Source organism: Schistocerca gregaria, chromosome 3 (assembly GCF_023897955.1).
Source record: "Schistocerca gregaria isolate iqSchGreg1 chromosome 3, iqSchGreg1.2, whole genome shotgun sequence".
NCBI classification, from domain to species: Eukaryota; Metazoa; Arthropoda; class Insecta; order Orthoptera; family Acrididae; genus Schistocerca; species Schistocerca gregaria.
In genome coordinates this window covers 610305916-610328939 of record NC_064922.1, presented here as the reverse complement: position 1 = coordinate 610328939, position 23024 = coordinate 610305916, and positions in this window count along the sequence as shown.

Genomic DNA, 23024 nt, shown 5'->3' with positions numbered 1-23024 from the left:
ATATCGAGGAGCTTAGCACTCCTTATTGATGTATAGTTTCAGATTTGAAAGTGCCGTTATGTAATAACACACAGTTAATAAAACAAGAAACGAATAATTTTAATGCGCGATGGAGCTCTAGATGGATGGAGTTTGACGCATTTTTACCTAAATCAACCAAGCTATCAACTCTAAAGTATTGTTCTAGAGTCTAGGATCGGTACCTGGAGTTATTGGTAAGAGAGAACGTTAACACAAGCTCTCAAAATGGGCTATACTGTTAGTCGCTTGAGTTTCAGACCTATCAGTCGTATGGAATGTAGTGTTTCTAATATTTCAATGTAGCAAATATGTTTCAAGCACATGACATACGTCCTTCTTCCCGGCTTCTATACGCTAAACTATGTTATCGAACCATAAAACGAAAAAACTACTTTCTTAAAACATTGGCTCTGTGTGATACAAGCACATTATAGCTTTCCAGAGATGTATAGCGTCCACTGTTCACATCCGATCACGGTTCAGAAATTATACTATGCCTGCATCAGTCCTATATAAAATTATCATTAGTAAAAGATCTTTTGCAAAGAAACAGATAAATGCATAGCAGCAATGTCCTACATGTGAAAATTACAAGTCATTGCACCACTAACTCTGTAAACAGCACATATGTCAGGCAAATGTATTGCATTGTCCTGATGGAATTTGAATTTCGCACCATTTTTCTGGAGGAGGGGAAATGTGGGGGTTAGGTTAGTGGGTGTAGTCCATTGACCTATCTTCCCGCCAAAATCCGCCATCTTGGATAATGCCACGGCCGCCATCTTGGATTACGTAATCGCCGCCATTTCGGATAATGGTACTTAGGGTGACACGAAGGTAGTCCCACTACTTACGATACTTCTAAGTCTGAATCTGTAAGCGTTATTACAAAAACTATATTTAATATTTAATGGATGTAATAATGTATTTATTTGTGGCTGTATATAATAGATTGTACTTATTATGTGAATATTGTAAATTGCTGTGTAATAGCCAAGGGAACTTTATTTCAATCTATCAATAAAACGACAAAATGGCAGTAGCTGTGCCGCTGGTTATCTTTGCGTGTGGAGAGTGTCTATCGTGCTGTGGGCAGAGAGAAGAGACAGCAGCTTGAGTAATGAAAAAGAGCGGAGGTGTTTCTTAGCCGCTCTCGCAGACGCGCTGTGCGGCTATGATTGTGCCAGTGTAGACGCACCTACTTCGTTAACCCGCAGGTATTGAGAGCACCGTAGGAGTGGACAGGTGGAGGAAGCTTCAATTCTAACCATCCATTCACAAAATTTGACAAACTTTCTTGAACAATAACCTGCACTAGCTAAAATTTGTAGGGCCTCTGCGTTGTCATTGTCCTCAGACATTATTACCAAGCATGGTCCCTTTCCTTTCCACACATTCACTAAGTGTTGTAAAAATATAAAAATTGATGCTAACTATTTATTGCCAGTTTTGTTTGTTTGCTAATGACTAGTTTCAGTCTACATTTTGCTGCCTCATTAACTGTTCATTCTTGTATTGTATAACAGAGGCTTGACGGATTTGCAATTTGGAATATTAACTTCACTCACTTAAATGAGTGTAACTAAGGATACAGCGCAGATTAAGAGTGCGCAGTTCCATTTATTCTGTGTTAAGCTTAGCGAGTGACTTGTGCTGGCTGTATACGTATTTTATTGTTCTTATGTCAAAAGTAAATCAGTTGCTCATTTGCTTGAAGTAAATTCAGTTCTGTATTTCAATAATTAATAGTAAATTGCTTGCATTTTTCCAAATTTTGCATTAAGCTACGCTGCCATTACTAAAATTATTTTTGTTACATAACAAAGTTTCGGTCGGGATCAATCATTTATTTAACCAGCAACTTCATTTAACTTTGCTTTAAAAAATTAGTATTTCAGATTAAGTAACTGAAAACTCGGTGCTTTCTGATTCATTTATTTTCTCACGAACTGCTGTGTTATGGAAAAAGATAACAACCTCGTGTTGCCGCTCCAGCGATTATTTACTTGATTTTCTTTGCCATTACCTTTCTTAGGATTCTGGATATTTATTGCCATAGTGGGCTGGCGACCATTTAATTATCCTTTTCTTGCTAATCAATATTTTTGTATTAAATATTATATTGTACCCTTTTTTTTACTTTGCGGTACTCGAGCGATTGCACTAAATTCCACCCACTTCAAAATTTTCAGTATTTAAAATCGGTTTAGAATAGATTCTTCCCTCAGAATGGTCTCTTGTGTACTTTCCTCCTGCTAACCGGTACTTTTTCCTTTGGTAACGGTAGTCTTGCTCACTATAAAATTTCATTAGGTGTACACGTTCATGGTCAGTTATATCTCAATCCAGTAGGCCAGTTAGGAAGAGGGGGGGGGGGGGGACTCGTTACCAAAGAAGTCAGGCACTCCTCATATGTCGCCCACGGTTCTGCTGGGCTACTGTGGCGCTACCAAAACCAGCTGCGCTACGTGTCCGAGTATGTCAGTGATTTTGCCGTAAAATGTTTGTCCGCAAGCCCAAGGCAGCGCTAGGGACCTCATATGCTCTTGCAGCCATCTCTTAGGCAGTCACAGCGTGCACCTTACCCTGTGGTGCAAAAAATGGTTCAAATGGCTCTGAGCACTATGGGACTTAACATTTGTGCTCATCAGTCCCCTAGAACTTAAAACTACTTAAACCTAACTAACCTAAGGACATCACACACATACATGCCCGAGGCAGGATTCGAACCTGCCACAGTAGCAGTCGCGCGGTTCCGGACTGAGCGCCTAGAACCGCTAGACCACCGCGGCCGGCCCTGTGGTGCACATGGAGGTCTACGCCCAACTGCTCGAACTAATGTCCGTGGATGAGCCGTTCCAGATCACACCGATCCAGAAGATCCCTTTGCTGTCCAACCGCCCATTGCGTCCACACCTCGGGATGCAGGCGTTCATCCTCCAGATGGTTTTTTGGGTGGTGTTCCTGGACACTCTCGCACTGCGGGCAGGTAGGCACTACGAGCCACAGTTACCCTCCCTGCCTCCTCATCTGCGTCAGAATTCAGTCCTTCCCTCTGCTGTCGTCGCTTGCATCTGCCCTACGGAGGTTTGGGAGAAGAGGATGGAGGAATTTGGCATTTATATTATTATAAATATTTTGTCCGAACACTGCTTGAATATTGCTCACCAGTGTCGGATCCGTACCAGATAGGGTTGATAGAAGAGATAGTGAAGATCCAACGGAGAACAGCGCGCTTCATCACAGGATCATTTAGTAATCGCGAAAGCATTACAGAGATGATAGATAAACTCTAGTGGAAGACTGCAGGAGAGACGCTCAGTAGCTCAGTACAGGCTTTTGTTGAAGTTTCGAGAACATACCTTCACCTAGGAGTCAAGCAGTATTTTGCTCCTTCTTACGTATATCTCGCGAAGAGACCATGAGGATAAAATCAGAGAGATAAGAGCCCACACAGAGGCATACTGACAACCTTTCTTTCCACGAACAATACGAGACTAGCATAGAAGGGAGAACCCATAGAGGTACTCAAAGTACCCTCCGCCACACACTGTTAGGTGGCTTGCGGAGTATAGATGTAGATATAGATGTAGATGTAGATATAGATGTAGATGTAGCATGGGGGGAAATGGTGAGGGTATTTTGCTGTTAACTATGGTACCTGATGTTTTAAAAGATGTCGTTTTGTAGCCCCGTGCGAGTACGCCGGATTTCGACATAAGCGCATCTTCTTCCGTGTAATGACGTGCCGGATACTTGAAAGAAGCGATCAATAATTTTGATACACTTTTATGGAAAACAAAAACGGGGATTGTAATCAAATTTTCGACGGATAGCTTCTGAGCCTAGATTTCAACAAGATTACCGAAGGGACCTACATTTGCAGATAAAGTGCAGCAACGAATTACCATTCAGTGACGGATTGTAGTTTGCTGATTACGACAACTTGTTTCAAGTTCCTTAGTCCTGTGGAACCGTCGATGATTTCTGTGAACGTTTGTACTAAATTGACAGTTAAACATTTACGAACTTAGGGCATGAGAAATTGACCGGTGATTGCTATTTAAATAACAAATCAATAACTGCATTCAGTTTATAATTAATTTTTAATAAACTAAAGAGAAACTTATTTAAACATTTTTCCACACATTGTCGTGGCTGACAATGCCACATAAACCAGCTTTTGTGCTAATAATTACAATTTTTCAGAAATATGCAAATATCCATTGCTTTTGTTATATGTCGTACTTCTTGATATATTGAGACGTTTGCATGGAGGCTTAATTAAATAGAATGCTAATATTTTTAATTTTTTTGTCGCTGCGTGTCTGGTTACGCAGTCTCGTAACCGGTTGTCCCTGAATAATATTAGTACGCAATCTGACTGCACAGAATAACAACAAAGAATGAAAGGAAATTTCCGTTAACACAATTAATTAATTAAGTCCCCAGCAACTATAAAACCTATGAAACAAGAAAGCACAAATGTAACTGCTCTGTGTGTGGAAGTGTGATTCGACGTACACGTCTGGCACGGTTCTTCCACGATAAGACAAGATATTTTGAACACCATTTACACTGAAGTAATTAAAAAAACTAGAAATACTATAATTGCGTATAGAAACCAGAATTACAGTCTAACACAAGAACACGAGCCAGATGCTTTGTTGACTGAACCTGTGACCAAGAGGCATAAGACATTTGAAATAAAAAATTTTCTTTACCTTCATATATATCGACAAAAAATACACTCTGATCATTACAACATCCCCAATCGAATAACATATGGTGTCTTGCCCAGAAAGAACAACTAGTACTCTATCGACGTCTGAACAAGCAAAGATCACGCCTACCTCAGAACTACAACTCCACTCACCAAATTCTCAGCGGCAACTGCCAGTGGAGGCGGCTGAGTAATACTCTTTGGCGCAATCTCTGGCGCTGTGACTCAGTGTAGCCACCTTTCACGTTTCACATCGAAACTATTCACATTACATATTGTTTTTACGTTGTATTTCATATTTTGTTTCACTGCGGTCGGGCTTAAAAAATGTCTTTGACCGCTTTTGAGTATATCGGATTGCAATAGTAATCTTTGCTGCTCTGCGCCAGAACAGGTTACGTCATATCACCACAGTGATACTGACGTGATGAACTGTCAAATGTTTGAATAACTGCATATTGCAGTGCGGACTGCTGCGAGATGTGCAGGAAGAGAGTCAGTGAGGTCCTGGAAGTTACCGACGGGGATGTGGAGACATTCCGACTGCAGCGGCTTGGCCAGCTGCGCTATGCTTCTCGTTGGGGATGCATTACTTGTACCACGCGACTGAGGCGGTCCCACAGATTCTCGATTCAGTTTAAATCCAGGGAGATTGGTGGCCAGGAGAGTACGGTAAACTCACCGTGGTGCTCTTCGAACCACGGAGTACACTGCAAGCTGTGTGACACGTTGCATTGTCCTGCCGGTAATTGCCATCGCGCCTAAGAAATACAAGCTGCATGTATGAAGGGACTTGGTTGATCCAGTGTGCCTTCCAGAATAATGAGATCACCCAGAAATTTTCACGTATGCATTCCCCAGACCTCAAAGCTCGTCCTCCTGCTTGGATCCTTCCAACGATTGTTTCCTTTCAGACGTTTTACACTGTGCCTGTCAACAGTCATCTATCTCGTGGCTGATGAACAGGAATCAGCATGGGAGCATGAACCAGACGCCTGCTGCTGAGGCCCATGCGCAGCAACTTAACAGTCATTGAGGAGACACTGTGGTAGTCCCTTGGTTCGTCTCAGATGTCAGTTGCTCAACAGGTGGACGATCATCCGCTCGTACACATTTCAACTCCGTCGTTCACTCCTGATATCTGTGGCCCTTGGTGTACCACAGTTACCTCGGATCCAGTTTCCAATAGCGCCATCGTGCCATGCACGGTATACTTTAACCAAGACGGCATACGAACAGCTTCCAAACTTACACGTTTCGGAAATGCTCCCACCTTTGGCCCAAAAGCCAATGATCATGCCTTTTTGGATGTCAAATACATCGAGTTACCGCATTACAACAACGACTGCATTGTATTCCGTGTTCCCTCGACACGCTTTATATACGCTCATGCTCATAAATTAAGGATAATGCTGATACATGGTGAAACAACACTCTGGTGGGCAGTTTGTGGGTTTAAATCACGTTGGGGTATGACCATGAGGCGCATTTGACCTGCGGTCGTCGCACGGTGGCGCTGGCAGCAATCCTCATACACAGAGGTGCATGTCAAAGTACGGTGCAGCAGGTATGTGTGCAGACGTTTTCAGACGTGCTAATGGTGACTGTGTGTTGAAAATGGCTCAAAGAACTCCCATTGATGACTTTATGAGGGGTAGAATACTAGGGTGACTGGAGGCTGGTCAAACATAGCAGGTCGTAGCACGGGCCTCCGTGTGCCACAAAGTGTGATGGCAAGATTACGGCAACGAGTCCAGCGGACAGGAAACGTGTACAGGCGCTACAGTACGGGACGTCCACAGTGTACAACACCACAAGAAGACCGATATCTCACCATCAGTGCCCACAGACGGCCACGGAGTACTGGAGGTAGCCTTGCTCGGGACCTTACCGCAGCCACTGGAACAGTTGTCTCCAGACACGCAGTCTACAGACGACTGAACAGATATGGTTTATTCGCCCGGAAACCTGCAAGGTGCATTTCACTGACCCCTGGTCACAGGAGAGCCCGTAAAGCCTGATGTCAAGAACACAGTACATGGTCACTGGAGCAGGGGTCCCAGGTTATGTTCACGGACGAGTCCAGGTATAGTGTGAACAGTGATTCTTGCCGGGTTTTCATCTGGCGTGAACTAGGAACGAGATACCAACCCCTTAATGTTCTTGAAAGGGACCTGTATGGAAGTAGTGGTTTGATGGTGTGGGGTGGGAATATGATCGGTGCACATACACCGCTGCATGTCTTTGACAGAGGAGCTGTAACAGGTCAGCTGTATCGGGACGCCATTTTGCACCAATACGATCGCCTTTTCAGGGGTGCATTTGGTTTCACCTTCCTCCTGATGGATGATAACACACGGCCCCACCGAGCTGCCATCGTGGAGGAGTACCTCGAAACAGAAGATATCAGGCGAATGGAGTTGCCTGACTGTTCCCCAGACCTAAACCCCATCGAACACGTCTAGGATGCTCTCGGTCGACGTATCACTGCACGTCTTCAAACCCATACGATACTTCAGGAGCGCCGACAGGCACTGGTGCAAGAATGGGAGGCTGTACCTCAACAGCTGCTCGGCCACCTGATCCACAGTATGCCAACCCATTGTGCGGCCGTGTACATGTGCATGGTGATCATATCCCATACTGATGTCAGGGCACAGGCGCAGGAAACAGTGGAGTTTTGTAGCACATGTGTTTCGGGACGGTTTTCTCAACTTATCACCAATACCGTGCACTTACAGATCTGTGTCGTGTGTGTTCGCTATGTGCTTATGCTATTAGCTCCAGTACCGTGTAGTGCCATGTTCTGTGATACCACATTCAGAAATTATCCGTAATTTATGAGCATCAGTGTAGTATCATCCACTGGCAGTGCCACCATATATCGTCTGTCTGTGGTTATTGCACGTTTTCAACGCAAACAAGCGGTGGTCACGTTATTGTCACTGAACTGTGTATATTCTTTTAAAAATATTATGGGTACTGCATCTTGCAGAATGAAACCGCCTAACAGCTGGAATTTTAAGTAATAGTGACTGCAATAGCCCTGACCTGACTCAACCTTAAGTTGGCCACTCCACGACTGTCCATTTGACATTTCTGTTCTTGAGAAAAAGACAGCCGATCGTTGATACAGAGGCTCTTTCTCTTAAATAACTGAAATCGGCCTCCACTGTGTCCACATCGGTTTTCGGGGAAGTCGATTCCCCTGAACGCGAAGGTGGGTGGCTTGCCATTTATATCACGTAACAGATGTTTACACATATATTAATAAAACAGTTATCGGTCAGTTATTGCCCATTTCTGTAGCAGTTTCATATATACAAGGGCGTACTGAAAACTAAAGTGTCCGAAATTGTATTGTTGAGACTCTTAAAGCTTTTTAAATAAAACAAACGTTAATAATATTCTTATGTTTATTCTACACGTCTGCATGTTTATTTCTCGACATAGTCATCCCGGCGACGAACACATTTCTCCCAAAGACAGAGCAGTTTTGCCCACCGTCGTGACCGAGCGGTTCTAGGCGCTTCAGTCCACAACCGCACTGCTGCTACGGTCGCAGTTTCGAATCCTGCCTCGGGCATGGATGTGTGTGATGTCCTTAGGTTAGTTAGGTTTAAGTAGCTTTAAGTGTAGGGGCCTGATGACCTCAGATGTTGAGTCCCATAGTGCTTAGAGCTATTTGAACCATTTTTTGAACAGAGCAGTTTGTTGATAACGTCCCTGTAGGATGTCTGTTGACGAAGCCACAACCTCACATCTGCTTGCACCGCTTTATCATTATCAAAGTGAAGTCCGCTGAATTGTTCTTTAAGTTTTGGAAACATGTGAAAATCTGATGGGGACAAGACGGGAACGTATGGAAGATGATCGACGACAGTGAACCCCAGGCTTTGGATTGTTGCAGATGTCGCAGCGCTCGTGTGGGGTCTGGTAATGCCATGCTGAAGGATAGGATGTGTGATGTGTGGACGAACTCTTCCATTTCGATACTCCATTACAGCACGATGTTACGTCATGTTGAATGTTACTAACGTTTGTTTTATTTCAAAACTTTAAAAGGGTTTACACATAAAGAAATTCGGTGGCGTTACTTCCAGGATGCCTTCATGTATTCTCTGCAGCTTATTAATTTAATTCTTTAGGGAAGCTTAAAAACTACATGTGACAGGACCGTTCTTCACCTAGATCTATGCTCTGCAAACTACCTTGTGGTGCGTGTCGGGGGCTTCATCTTGTACTGCTGTTTGGCCCCCTTCCCTGTTCGAGTCGCGAATAGTTCGCTGGGAGAACGATTGCTAGTAAGCCTCTGTGTAGGGTCGAATCTCTCTAATTTTTATCTTCACGTTTTTTGCGAGAGATATACATAGGATGAAGGAATATATTTTTTCAGTGTTCTAGGAAGGTACAGTCTGTGTTCTCTAACAATAAACCACATTGCGACGCGGAACGCCTCTCTTGCAGCATCTGCCACTGGAGTTGGTTGATCAGTTCTGTGACACTTTCGTGCAAACTAAATGAACCTGCAACGAAGCGCGCTGCTCTTATTTGGATCTTCTCTATTTCCTCTATCACTCGTATCTGATACGGCTTCCACATTGACGACCAATATTGAAGAATTGGTCGAACAAGTGTTTCATAAGCTACTGCCTTAGTTGATGGCATGCATTTCCTGAGGATTCCTCCAGTTAATCACAGACTGGCGTCTGACTTACGCACGATTAATTTTATGTCGCCATTCCATTTCAAATCGTTTCGTACACATACTCCTAGGTGTTTTATTGAAGTAAGTGCTTCTAGTGAGTGCAGCGCGATTGCATAATCGTACAATAAAGAGTCTTGCTGCCTATGTATTCTCAATATTTTACAATTGTTTATGTCGACGGACAATTGCAACTCCCTTGCACCATGCGTCGATGCTCAGCAAGTCTTCCTGGGCTTGCTACAGTTTTCTAGCGTCGCGATTTCTCTGTATACAACAGCAACGGTGTGTTCATTTTACATTACTGGTCATTAAAATTGCTACACCAAGAAGAAATGCAGATGATAAACGGGTATCATTGGACAAATATATTATACTAGAACTGACATGTGATTACATTTTCACGCAATTTGGGTGCATAGAACCTGAGAAATGAATATCCAGAACAACCACCTCTAGCCGTAATAACGGCCTTGATACGCCTGGGCATTGAGTGAAACAGAGCTTGGATGGCGTGTACAGGTATAGCTGCCCATGCAGCTTCAACACGATACCACAGTTCATCAAGAGCAGTGACTTGCATATTGTGACGAGCCAGTTGCTCGGACACCATTGACCAGACGTTTTCAATTGATGAGAGATCTGGAGAATGTGCTGCCCAGGGCAGCAATCGAAAATTTTCTATATCCAGAAAGGCCCGTAGAGCACCTGCAACACGCGGTCGTGCATTATCCTGCTGAAATGTAGGGTATCGCAGGGATCGAATAAAGGGTAGAGCCACGGGTCGTAACACATCTGAAATGTAGCGTCCACTGCTAAAAATGCCGTCAGTGCGAACAAGAGGTGACCGAGACGTGTAACCAGCAGTACCCCATACCATCACACCGGGTGATGCGCTAGTATGGCGATGACGAATACACGCTTCCAACGTGCGTTCACCGCGATGTCGCCAAAGACGGATGCGACAATCACGATGCTGTAAACAGAACCTGGATTCATCCGAAAAAAATGACGTTTTGCCATTCGTGCATCCAGGTTCGTCGCTGAGTACACCATCGCAGGCGCTCCTGTCTGTGATGCAGCGTCAAGGGTAACTGTTCGTGCAGATGGTTGTCGTCTTGCAAACGTCCACATCTGTTGACTCAGGAATCGAGACGTGGCTGCACGATGCGCTACAGCCATGCGGATAAGATGCCTGTCATCTCGACTCCTAGTGATACGAAGCCGCTGGGATCCAGCACGCCGTTCCATATTACCCTCCTGAACCCGCCAATTCCATATTCTGCCAACAGTCATTGGGTCTCGACCAATGCGAGCAGCAATGTCGCGATACGATAAACCGTAATCGCGTTAGGCTACATACCGACCTTTATCAAAGTCGGAAACGTGCTGGTACGCATTTCTCCTCCTTACACGAAGTATCACAACAACGTTTCACCAGGCAACGCCGGTCAGCTGCTGTTTGTGTATGAGAAATCGGTTGGAAACTTTTTTCGTGTCAGCACGTTGTAGGTGTCGCCACCGCCGCCAACCTTGCGTGAATGCTCTGAAAAGCTAATCATTTGCATACCACAGCATCTTCTTCCTGTCGGTTAAATTTCGCGTCTGTAGCACGTCATCTTCGTGGTGTGGCAATTTTAATGGCCAGTAGTATATTTCGCCCAAATCCGAAAGCAGGCAGTGGAGAGAGGGGCTCAGAGGCTGGAAAATGCGGCTGGGAGAAGGTGTGGGGACGGCTTCGGAGGCAGCCAGACGCGGCTTCAGGCGACCGCGCAGCGAATACCGGAAGCGGCGGCGCCCCTGGCGACGGCCCAAGCGGCCGGCCGCGGCCAGTCCCGACCGCTATATTTGAGAGGAACGCGTGGTGGACGCGGGCGGGCCGCCGCCGTCACGTGTGTGGAGACCGCGAGCCCGCTTCCAGCCGAGTGGCTGCCTCCGCTCTGCCACAGACGACCCGAGATCGAGCCGGTCAGAGGGCAGCAGAAGCGTCTCGCCAGTGACGTGCTGCACGTTTCTGAGTCGCGAACGCTCACGAAAATGTCGATGACGTCATTTAGGGCTAGTCCACAACCAACGACTTTTTTTTCCCCTCAGTCTTCTGACTGGTTTGATGCGGCTCGCCACGAATTCCTCTCCTCTGACAACCTCTTCATCTCAGGGTAGCACTCAATTACTTACTGGAAACATCCCAATCTTTCTCTTCCTTTACAGTTTTTACCCTCTACAGCTTCTTTCCAGCGTCATGGAAGTTATTCCTTGGTGTCTTAACAGATGTCCTATAGTCATGTTGCTTCTTTTTGTCAGTGATTTTCCGTGTACTCCTTTTCTCACCGATTCTACGGAGAGTCTCCTCGTTCATTAACTTATCATGATACCCAATTTTCAACATTCCTCTGTAGCACCACACCTCAAATGCTTCTATTCGCTTCTGTTCCAGATTTACCACATTCCAAGTCTCACTACCATACAATACTGTGGTCCAAACGTACATTCTCAGAAATTTCTTCCACAAATTAAGATCTGTGCGTATTGCGATAGTAGTAGTCTTCTTTTGACCAGGAATACCCATTTTGCCAGAGGTAGCGTGATTTTTATGACCTCCTTGATTCATCCGTCATGGGTTAATTTGCAGCCTAGGTAGTAGAACTGCTTAACTTCATCTACTTCGTGATCATCAATTATGATGTTAAGATTTTCGCTGTTTTCATAACTGCTACTTCTCATTACTTTCGTCTTTCTTCGATTTAATCTCAATCGCTCATTCTATATTCGTTGGACTGCTCATTCCAACGTCCACACCGTAGTTCGGTTAGAGGGTTAGCTGCCGTTTGTAATTAAACAAATAACTGAGTTAATGGCTCAACGATGAACTTGAACAAGCAGCATGAGACGTCCGCCCCGCTCAAGTAGAACGAACGATAACGAATAAAATGAGATCGAAGGGAAAGAAAGGAAGAAGCGGTCAGTGCCATGAAATGCCATGCCCAGGTTCGATTCCCGGTTGAGTCGGAGAGTTTTCTCCGCTCAGGGACTGCGTGTATATTCGCATCGACATGCAAGTCGCCGAAGTGGCGTCAAATCAAGAGAATTCCACCCTCGCCACACGACATTTCATTCCATTCAACAGATCCTGTAATTCTTCTTCACTTTCATTGACGATAGCAAGGTGTGTATAATAATGATATCCTTTCACGTTGAATTTTTAATGCCACTCCTGAACCTTTTATTACCGTCATTGTTTTTTCGACATATAGATTGAACAGCAGGGACGAGAGCCTACGTCCCTGCCTTACACCCTTTCTAATCGTTGCACTTTGTTCTTGCTCTTTCACCCTTATTCTTCCCTCTGAGTTCTTGTACATATTGTATATTACCCATCTTTCCCTACAGCTTACGCTAATTTCCCTCAGGTTTTCGTACATCTTGCACCATTTTACATTGTAGAACTCTTTCTCCAGATGGACAAATCCTGTGAAAGTGTCTTGATTTTCCTTCAGTCTCGCTTCCATTATCAATCGCAACTTCAGAACTGCCTGTCTGGTGCATTTATCTTTCCTAAAGCCGAACTGGTCGTCATTCAAAAGTTCCTTCATTTTATTTTCCACTCGTGTGTATATTATTATTGTTAGTAAATTGGATACAACGACTTATCTGTGCCAGTGTCCGCGCAGGCATAGATCACCGTAAATTTCGTGCGTCCACGCGATTCAGTTTGGTGTCGGCCAGCCAGCTCTGGGTCCCAGCTAGAACTATCAGTTTGCTGTCGGCCAGCCAGCTCTGGGTCCCAGCTAGAACTATCAGTTTGCTGTCGGCCAGCCAGCTACGGGTCCCAGCTAGAACTATCAGTTTGCTGTCGGCCAGCCAGCTACGGGTCCCAGCTAGAACTATCAGTTTGCTGTCGGCCAGCCAGCTACGGGTCCCAGCTAGAACTATCAGTTTGCTGTCGGCCAGCCAGCTACGGGTCCCAGCTAGAACTATCAGTTTGCTGTCGGCCAGCCAGCTCTGGGTCCCAGCTAGAACTATCAGTTTGCTGTCGGCCAGCCAGCTACGGGTCCCAGCTAGAACTATCAGTTTGGTGTCGGCCAGCCAGCTACGGGTCCCAGCTAGAACTATCAGTTTGCTGTCGGCCAGCCAGCTACGGGTCCCAGCTAGAACTATCAGTTTGCTGTCGGCCAGCCAGCTCTGGGTCCCAGCTAGAACTATCAGTTTGCTGTCGGCCAGCCAGCTACGGGTCCCAGCTAGAACTATCAGTTTGCTGTCGGCCAGCCAGCTCTGGGTCCCAGCTAGAACTATCAGTTTGCTGTCGGCCAGCCAGCTACGGGTCCCAGCTAGAACTATCAGTTTGCTGTCGGCCAGCCAGCTACGGGTCCCAGCTAGAACTATCAGTTTGCTGTCGGCCAGCCAGCTCTGGGTCCCAGCTAGAACTATCAGTTTGCTGTCGGCCAGCCAGCTACGGGTCCCAGCTAGAACTATCAGTTTGCTGTCGGCCAGCCAGCTACGGGTCCCAGCTAGAACTATCAGTTTGCTGTCGGCCAGCCAGCTCTGGGTCCCAGCTAGAACTATCAGTTTGCTGTCGGCCAGCCAGCTACGGGTCCCAGCTAGAACTATCAGTTTGCTGTCGGCCAGCCAGCTACGGGTCCCAGCTAGAACTATCAGTTTGCTGTCGGCCAGCCAGCTACGGGTCCCAGCTAGAACTATCAGTTTGCTGTCGGCCAGCCAGCTCTGGGTCCCAGCTAGAACTATCAGTTTGCTGTCGGCCAGCCAGCTACGGGTCCCAGCTAGAACTATCAGTTTGCTGTCGGCCAGCCAGCTCTGGGTCCCAGCTAGAACTATCAGTTTGCTGTCGGCCAGCCAGCTACGGGTCCCAGCTAGAACTATCAGTTTGCTGTCGGCCAGCCAGCTCTGGGTCCCAGCTAGAACTATCAGTTTGCTGTCGGCCAGCCAGCTACGGGTCCCAGCTAGAACTATCAGTTTGCTGTCGGCCAGCCAGCTACGGGTCCCAGCTAGAACTATCAGTTTGCTGTCGGCCAGCCAGCTACGGGTCCCAGCTAGAACTATCAGTTTGCTGTCGGCCAGCCAGCTCTGGGTCCCAGCTAGAACTATCAGTTTGCTGTCGGCCAGCCAGCTACGGGTCCCAGCTAGAACTATCAGTTTGCTGTCGGCCAGCCAGCTACGGGTCCCAGCTAGAACTATCAGTTTGCTGTCGGCCAGCCAGCTACGGGTCCCAGCTAGAACTATCAGTTTGCTGTCGGCCAGCCAGCTACGGGTCCCAGCTAGAACTATCAGTTTGCTGTCGGCCAGCCAGCTACGGGTCCCAGCTAGAACTATCAGTTTGCTGTCGGCCAGCCAGCTACGGGTCCCAGCTAGAACTATCAGTTTGCTGTCGGCCAGCCAGCTCTGGGTCCCAGCTAGAACTATCAGTTTGCTGTCGGCCAGCCAGCTACGGGTCCCAGCTAGAACTATCAGTTTGCTGTCGGCCAGCCAGCTACGGGTCCCAGCTAGAACTATCAGTTTGCTGTCGGCCAGCCAGCTACGGGTCCCAGCTAGAACTATCAGTTTGCTGTCGGCCAGCCAGCTACGGGTCCCAGCTAGAACTATCAGTTTGCTGTCGGCCAGCCAGCTACGGGTCCCAGCTAGAACTATCAGTTTGCTGTCGGCCAGCCAGCTACGGGTCCCAGCTAGAACTATCAGTTTGCTGTCGGCCAGCCAGCTACGGGTCCCAGCTAGAACTATCAGTTTGCTGTCGGCCAGCCAGCTCTGGGTCCCAGCTAGAACTATCAGTTTGCTGTCGGCCAGCCAGCTACGGGTCCCAGCTAGAACTATCAGTTTGCTGTCGGCCAGCCAGCTACGGGTCCCAGCTAGAACTATCAGTTTGCTGTCGGCCAGCCAGCTACGGGTCCCAGCTAGAACTATCAGTTTGCTGTCGGCCAGCCAGCTCTGGGTCCCAGCTAGAACTATCAGTTTGCTGTCGGCCAGCCAGCTACGGGTCCCAGCTAGAACTATCAGTTTGCTGTCGGCCAGCCAGCTCTGGGTCCCAGCTAGAGCTATCAGTTTGCTGTCGGCCAGCCAGCTACGGGTCCCAGCTAGAACTATCAGTTTGCTGTCGGCCAGCCAGCTCTGGGTCCCAGCTAGAACTATCAGTTTGCTGTCGGCCAGCCAGCTACGGGTCCCAGCTAGAACTATCAGTTTGCTGTCGGCCAGCCAGCTCTGGGTCCCAGCTAGAACTATCAGTTTGCTGTCGGCCAGCCAGCTACGGGTTCCAGCTAGAACTATCAGTTTGCTGTCGGCCAGCCAGCTCTGGGTCCCAGCTAGAACTATCAGTTTGCTGTCGGCCAGCCAGCTACGGGTCCCAGCTAGAACTATCAGTTTGCTGTCGGCCAGCCAGCTACGGGTCCCAGCTAGAACTATCAGTTTGCTGTCGGCCAGCCAGCTACGGGTCCCAGCTAGAACTATCAGTTTGCTGTCGGCCAGCCAGCTCTGGGTCCCAGCTAGAACTATCAGTTTCAGGGCATATAACAGTGCTACTATGGCCAGGTGATCCTTGACGTGATTTAAATAACGCTGCACCAGTTACGCATTCGTTTGTGCTTAAGACGACGCGTTTTGAGAATTTAATCTCACTGCCAAATGCAAATACTTACGGAAGTATTTTCTGTGATATTTGTATCTTTGTCTTTCTGCCTCACTCGCTCTTTAGTTGTCTTTTTGAGGTTATACTGCAATCGGGAAATCGCACAAAATAATGTAAAGTCATTTTGACTATTTTTCGACCGTGGCTGTCTCAAGAAATACTTAAAGATTTTTTAAATTACAGCTACCAAGCACAAACTTTGTTAACTATTGTATTATTTATTTATTTTGCTACATGTTTCGAGGGAATACTTCATCTTCAGGCTAAATGGCATTACGAAAACAATTTCACGATAAGATTAATCGTTTTTGTAATGCCATTTAGCCTGAAAAGGTATTCCCTCGAAACATGTAGCAAAATAAATAAATAATACAATAGTTAACAAGATTTGTGAATGGTAGAGGTAATTTAAAAAAATACCTTTACATATCGCACAAAATAAATCTTGGCTTGTTCTTTATTTGCTAATATTAGAAACAGTAGGCCCTATTTTTGTCTACTCACAGGCACTGCGCCTCCTCCTCGTTTGTGCGTGTGTGGTTGCTGACTGATGACAATCACGTAAAATGAAGGTGAAAGGGGGATAAAGGAAAAGAAAGGAAAGCAAAAGAAAGGAAAGGAAAGGAAAGGGAGGGAACTATAGATGTCAGCCGCATCGGGGCTTTATGGGGAATCTATGGCGACTAGCAAACATGTGTGTGGAACCATGAATCGAACGCGCTTACTAGGTAATTGCGTTAACCACTGCGCATCCTGAACACAGTGACACAGTGCTTAGCGCCCTTGCGTGGACTATTTCATAGTGCCGCGTGGCGACCCACATTTCCACCTAGTGCCATCTATTTGCAGTCCCCGTCCATGTCCTGCATGATAGCTGCTTTGAGGTTCCCACGTAGCTCGAATACAATTGTGCATTCGCACTGAAGGTGGTGGATTCATTACACATCAAGGCGGAGCAATTATATGAATGCATGGTATCTGTTCTTTCTGACGTAATAAGTATCACAGCTGCGAATTGCTTGTGGTGTGCGGTCTTTTGGACATGTCTGAAAGAACAGACTCCACGTATTCATGCAATTTATAGCGCCTCTAAGCAGACCGACAAAAATACTGTTTTTAACATTTGCATGTAAACTACAGCATGTCTAACAGAGGCAAGATTTGGGTACCAGTCCGGTATTCACATAGTGGGATATGGGAAACCGGCTAGAAACAACACCAGGCTGGCCGGCCCACAGATCCTGTTCGGTAACACGTCGTGTGTATTCCATCCGAGGACAGCGCACCTTCTCTTACTGAAATAAGTGCTTTAAAACGCATGGTTGTCAGGGCGGGTGGCTCTTTATTTGATCTTGACAAAATGACCTCATCGGGAGTTTGATAACATCTAAATGAATAGAAGTACTAGCAGCATATGCCTGCTTCATTAATAAGTCTGGGCTGACACCAATCACGCAGCAGTATAAATTACAGTGTGTTCAGCATTCACTTGCACAAGTTGAAGCAATAGCAGAACAAATATTTCATATTGCGGGTAGGTATATTGGTGTAACTAATATATGACACACATTTCTTAGCGTTCTTTAAAGAGTCAGTGACTCTTGGAACTATGTTTAAGATAAATGCAGGCATGTACTTCGGTCTTCAATAATAACAGGTTTCCTTTAAAAGACAAGGAACTAACAAAGAAGATGGAGTATATATATATATATGAAAGGAGACAACCATTCTGGCTAAAGCCAGTTACTTCTATTCAGCTCATTTTGAGGAAAATATTCGTGTCACCAAATCACTGAGATGACTTTTGCCCACAGCAATACCAACACTCATAAACCAAAATCGAAAAAAACCAAGCTTTCGACAGTTTGCAAGGAAATTCCATTAATGAAGCATTAAGAGCACATATGAAGTCTATAATTTAATGTTACTCCGTGCTCTTATCACATTGATATAGATAATTTCTATGTTCATGCACTGGAATTTCATTGTTTCAGCACGTAAACACCTGTTTATGATGATGAGACTCTGTTACTAAAGAAGCGTATAAAAGAAGAATATTGCAATGAGAAAATTTAGTTGCTGGTTAAAAAAAAAGACTATGTAACTAGTTTGCTGACGTTCCAACAGTTGTCGAGAAGTTTCTTACTGAAAAACAGTGACCGTCGTGTTACAGCGACTGGATTTGGCTAAGTAACTGCGTGAAAGTTATACAACTGCTTCTCAAGCATTATTTTATCTGCAGAATAAATCCATGACCTTCGCTTGGTACCTCCTCAAACTGCATTGATTTACACTACTGGCCATTAAAATTGCTACACCAAGAAGAAATGCAGATGATAAACGGGTATTCATTGGACAAATCTATTATACTAGAACTGACATCTGATTACAAGTTCACGAAATTTGGGTGCATAGATCCTGAGAAATCAGTATCCAGAACAACCACCTCTGGCCGTAATAAAGGCCTTGATACGCCTCGCCATTGAGTCAAACAGAGCTTGGATGGCGTGTACAGATACAGTTGCCCATGCAACTTCAACACGATATCACAGTTCATCAAGAGTAGTGACTGGCGTATTGTGACGAGCCAGTTACTCGGCCACCATTGACCACACGTTTTCAATTGGTGAGAGATCTGGAAAATATGCTCGCTAGGGCAGCAGTCGAACATTTTCTGTATCCAGAAAGGTCCGTACAGGACCTGCAACATGCGGTCGTGCATTATCCTGCTGAAATGTAGGGTTTCACAGGGATCGAATGAAGCGTAGAGCCTCGGGTCGTAACACATCTGAAATGTAACGTCCACTGTTCAAAGCGTCGTCAACGCGAACAAGAGGTGACCGAGACGTGTAACCAATGGAACCCCATACCATCACGCCGGGTGATACGCCAGTATGGCGATGGCGAATACACGCTTCCAATGTGCGTTCACCGCGATGTCGCCAAACACGGATGCGACCATCATGATGCTGTAAACAGAACCTGGATTCATCCGAAAAAATTACGTTTTACCATTGGTGTTACCAGGTTCGTCGTGGAGTACACCATCGCAGGCGCTCCTGTCTGTGATGCGGCGTGAAGGTAACCGCAGACATGGTCTCCGAGCTGATAGTCCATGCTGCTGCAAACGTCGTCGAACTGTTCGTGCAGATGGTTGTTGTCTTGCAAACGTCCCCATCTGTTGACCCAGGGATCGAGACTTGGCTGCACGGTCGGTTACAGCCATGCGGATAAGATTCCTGTCATCTCGACTACTAGTGATACGAGGCACTTGGGATCCAGCACGGCGTTCCATACTACCCTCCTGAACCCACCGATTCTACATTCTGCTAACAGTCATTGGATCTCGACCAACGCGAGCAGCAATGTCGCGATACGATAAACCGCAATCGCGATGGGCTACAATCCGACCTTTATCAAACTGGGGAACGTGATGGTACGCAACAACGGAAATTATCGAGGGTGGACGAACATATTTTGAATCTTTTCCAATTTTATCTGCATCAGAACGTTTATCCATATTTATACTAAAACATTCCTTGTTGCTGCCAGTGTACACAGAAACCACCGCTGTTTCCTGTTTTTCTGAGAAGAAATAAAGCTGGCATGAGCTATTTCAAATTAGTCAAAGGCAATTTCTAGGAGGCACGACAAAGCGGATGACGCTTTTGACGAAAGATAAAATGACGAACGGGATTTCAATGCGCTTCAAACTTGGCAGACGTATAGCCGCTCTATGAAACTTTTAACTCATTGGCGTGGTAACCGGATAATGTTGGTAGTTTGGGCTGTCGGGTCGCCACTGACAACCCGTAAGGTGGTGCGACTTTTCTTGGCGCGCGTGTAGCAGCCGCGTGCGCAGCCCGTTTCTCAGAGCTGTAAACAAAGCACTGCGCAAGTCGCCAGCGTGGAAGGCGGTGCGTCAGCAGTTCGGCCGTGGCGCTGGCAGACGCCACGCCGCGCCGCGTGGCCGAAGGATGCGTCTCGCTCTAGTCTGCAACTACTCAGATTTCAGTTCGTTCACGTACTGGCTGCTCCGTGGCTCAAAATCCACTTCCTTAATCAATGCGGCAGCACTGGTTTACAGAGCAGCGAGTTTCATGAGCAAGGTATAACATTGCGCAACAACTGAAACACTGAAATTCGGTTTTAAGTCTCGTTGTACGATTGAGCTACATGAAATTTAACACAGTTGATCTTACATTCACAATATTCAACCACACTCAAAACTACTTCAACTGCTGCCATGTGGGTTTATTATCTACATTTGACTCGTTATGATACCCGTGTGATTTAGCTTCTTAGTGACCGACATTACTGTTCAGAGTATGTATCCAACCACATCTTCACTGAAAGCGTTTTACAAGAAGCCTGGAAACTGAAGACTTGTCAGACCATTCTCCAAGAAGAGCACGGCTATGGCACAGTCTAACTGTCACCCTTTTTGTATACCTTCCAGCGTCGACCAAGACCATGTTCCAGCTACTCAACAACCTACTGTAGGAACATCAATAAGTCTCCCGCCAAAATCGTAATACTGGGTGATCAAAAAGTCAGTATAAATTTGAAAACTGAATAAATCACGGAATAATGTAGATAGAGAGGTACAAATTGACACACATGCTTGGAATGACATGGGGTTTTATTTGAACCAAAGAAATACAAACGTTCAAAAAATGTCCGACAGATGACGCTTCATCTCATCAGAATAGCAATAATTAGCATAACAAAGTAAGACAAAGCAAAGATGACGTTCTTTACAGGAAATGCTCAATATGTTCACCATCATTCCTCAACAGTAGCTGTAGTCGAGGAATAATGTTGTGAAGAGCACTGTAAAGCATGTCCGGAGTTAGGGTGAGGCATTGGCGTCGGATGTTGTCTTTCAGCATCCCTAGAGATGTCGGTCGATCACGATACACTTTCGACTTCAGGTAACCCCAAAGCCAATAATCGCACGGACTGAGGTCTGGGGAGCTGGGAGGCCAAGCATGACGAAAGTGGTGGCTGAGCACACGATCACCACCAAACGATGCGCGCAAGAGATCTTTCACACGTCTAGCAATATGGTTGGTTCTAATAGAACCCCATGTCATCCCAAGCATGTGTTTCAATTTTTACCTCTCTATCTACATTATTCCGTGGTTTATTAAGTTTTCAAATTTGTACTGACTTTTTGATCACCTGGTATATCTGCCTTAATTAACGAAACAACCGACAGGCTAGCTACTGGATACCGAAAAGGTGACTATCGAGTGCCTCTTAGGTTTGGCAAAGCAATCAATAATTCTGACTTCGAATTGCAATGATTTCGCTCGTAACTGGGGTCTCGCCAGCAATATTTTATCTCTCGGACCACAAAGACGCATAAGGAGCAGGGGATTTAGCCGTTCTCGAGTGTGATGGCAGTTGCGATAGTTTTCTTGTTGTACGTCAATGACCTGACACCAGCAACCATTCAACAACAAATATTAAACCCAAGAAGTCCTACTTGATAATTATAGCCTGGTTATCTTGAAATTTGCCGGCCGATGCGGCCGAACGGTTCTAGGCGCTTCAGTCTGGAACCGCGCTACTGCTACGGTCGCAAGTTCGAATCCTGCCTCGAGCATGGATGTGTGTGATGTCCTCAGGTTAGTTAGGTGTAAGTAGTTCTAAGTTCTTGGGGACTGATGACCTCAGATGTTAAGATAAGACCACTTCATCTGTGACTTTCAGTTCACTGTTTACGTTACACATCATTGTAACTGCTGCCATCTTTTTAATACAGAGCTTCATTTGTTGTTCTAAGTGTTACCAACATTCTCAGTTTTCTGCATTCAACTGTTTGGTGAATGTGTGTGTGTGTGTGTGTGTGTGTGTGTGTGTGTGTGTGTGTGTGTGTGTGTATTAGAGAGAGAGAGAGAGAGAGAGAGATTTCTTATTTTTTAATTTTTTATTATTTCTTATTATATTTTCCTGTATTTACTTATGAGAGAAATCGGATGTATAATCATTTGTTGGGATTTCTATCTGTTATATGTTCAGTCAGTGTAAACAGTAAGTTGCTAGTCATATTAGTAGTTGTTTCTTTTCAGCCTTTGTTTTGTATATATGATAATTTTCCTGTAATGTTAGGAGATGTCTTTAATTATTTATCCTAATTATTTTCATATCATTTTCTCTTGTAGTAGGTTTGTGGTTATTTTCTCTCAAATGTTCTGCAAAAGTTGATTGGCTCGTTCCATATTTCCGTGCTCTGATATGTTCTTTGTACAGTGTGTCAAATGTTCTGCTGGTTTGTCCTACATACCTTCCATCACATGTATTGCACTGTAGTTGGTATAGTCCTGCTTTTTGGTAGATATCTGTGTTTTTTGTTATTTTTGGAATGTGCCTTTGGATTGAATTGTCTGTTTTGAATGCTATGTTTACCCCTTGTCTTTTGAAATTGTTTGGTATTTTATGTGTGAGTTTGTGCTTGTATGTCATTGTATACCATCTTGAATCTTCTTTCTTGTTTTCCTGTAATCTTTGTATCATTATTGTTATGTTAGATGATAACAAATTGCTCTTTTCCAGAAATACTTTTCTTGCTCCTCTACTTCGGTTATCGGGATTTATTTTGCCGTTCAAATAGCAAAAGTTCTACGAGTATGCTACTTCTATTGTCTGAGTTCCTTATCTAATTCCTTCAGTATCGCTTGATTTAATTCTACTACAATGCATTAGCTATATTTTCCTTTTGTGGATTTTCATCTTATAATCTCTTTTAAGACACTATTCATTCCGTTCAATTGCTCTTACGATTGCTTCGTTGTCTCTAGCAGAATTACAGCATCATCAGCAAAACCTTTAAGTTTTATTTCTTTTCTCTTAACTTTAATTCCATCTCCAAATTTGCCCTTTAATTCCTTTACTCCTTTCTAAGCATACAGCTTGAATAACATCAGGGACAGCACTAC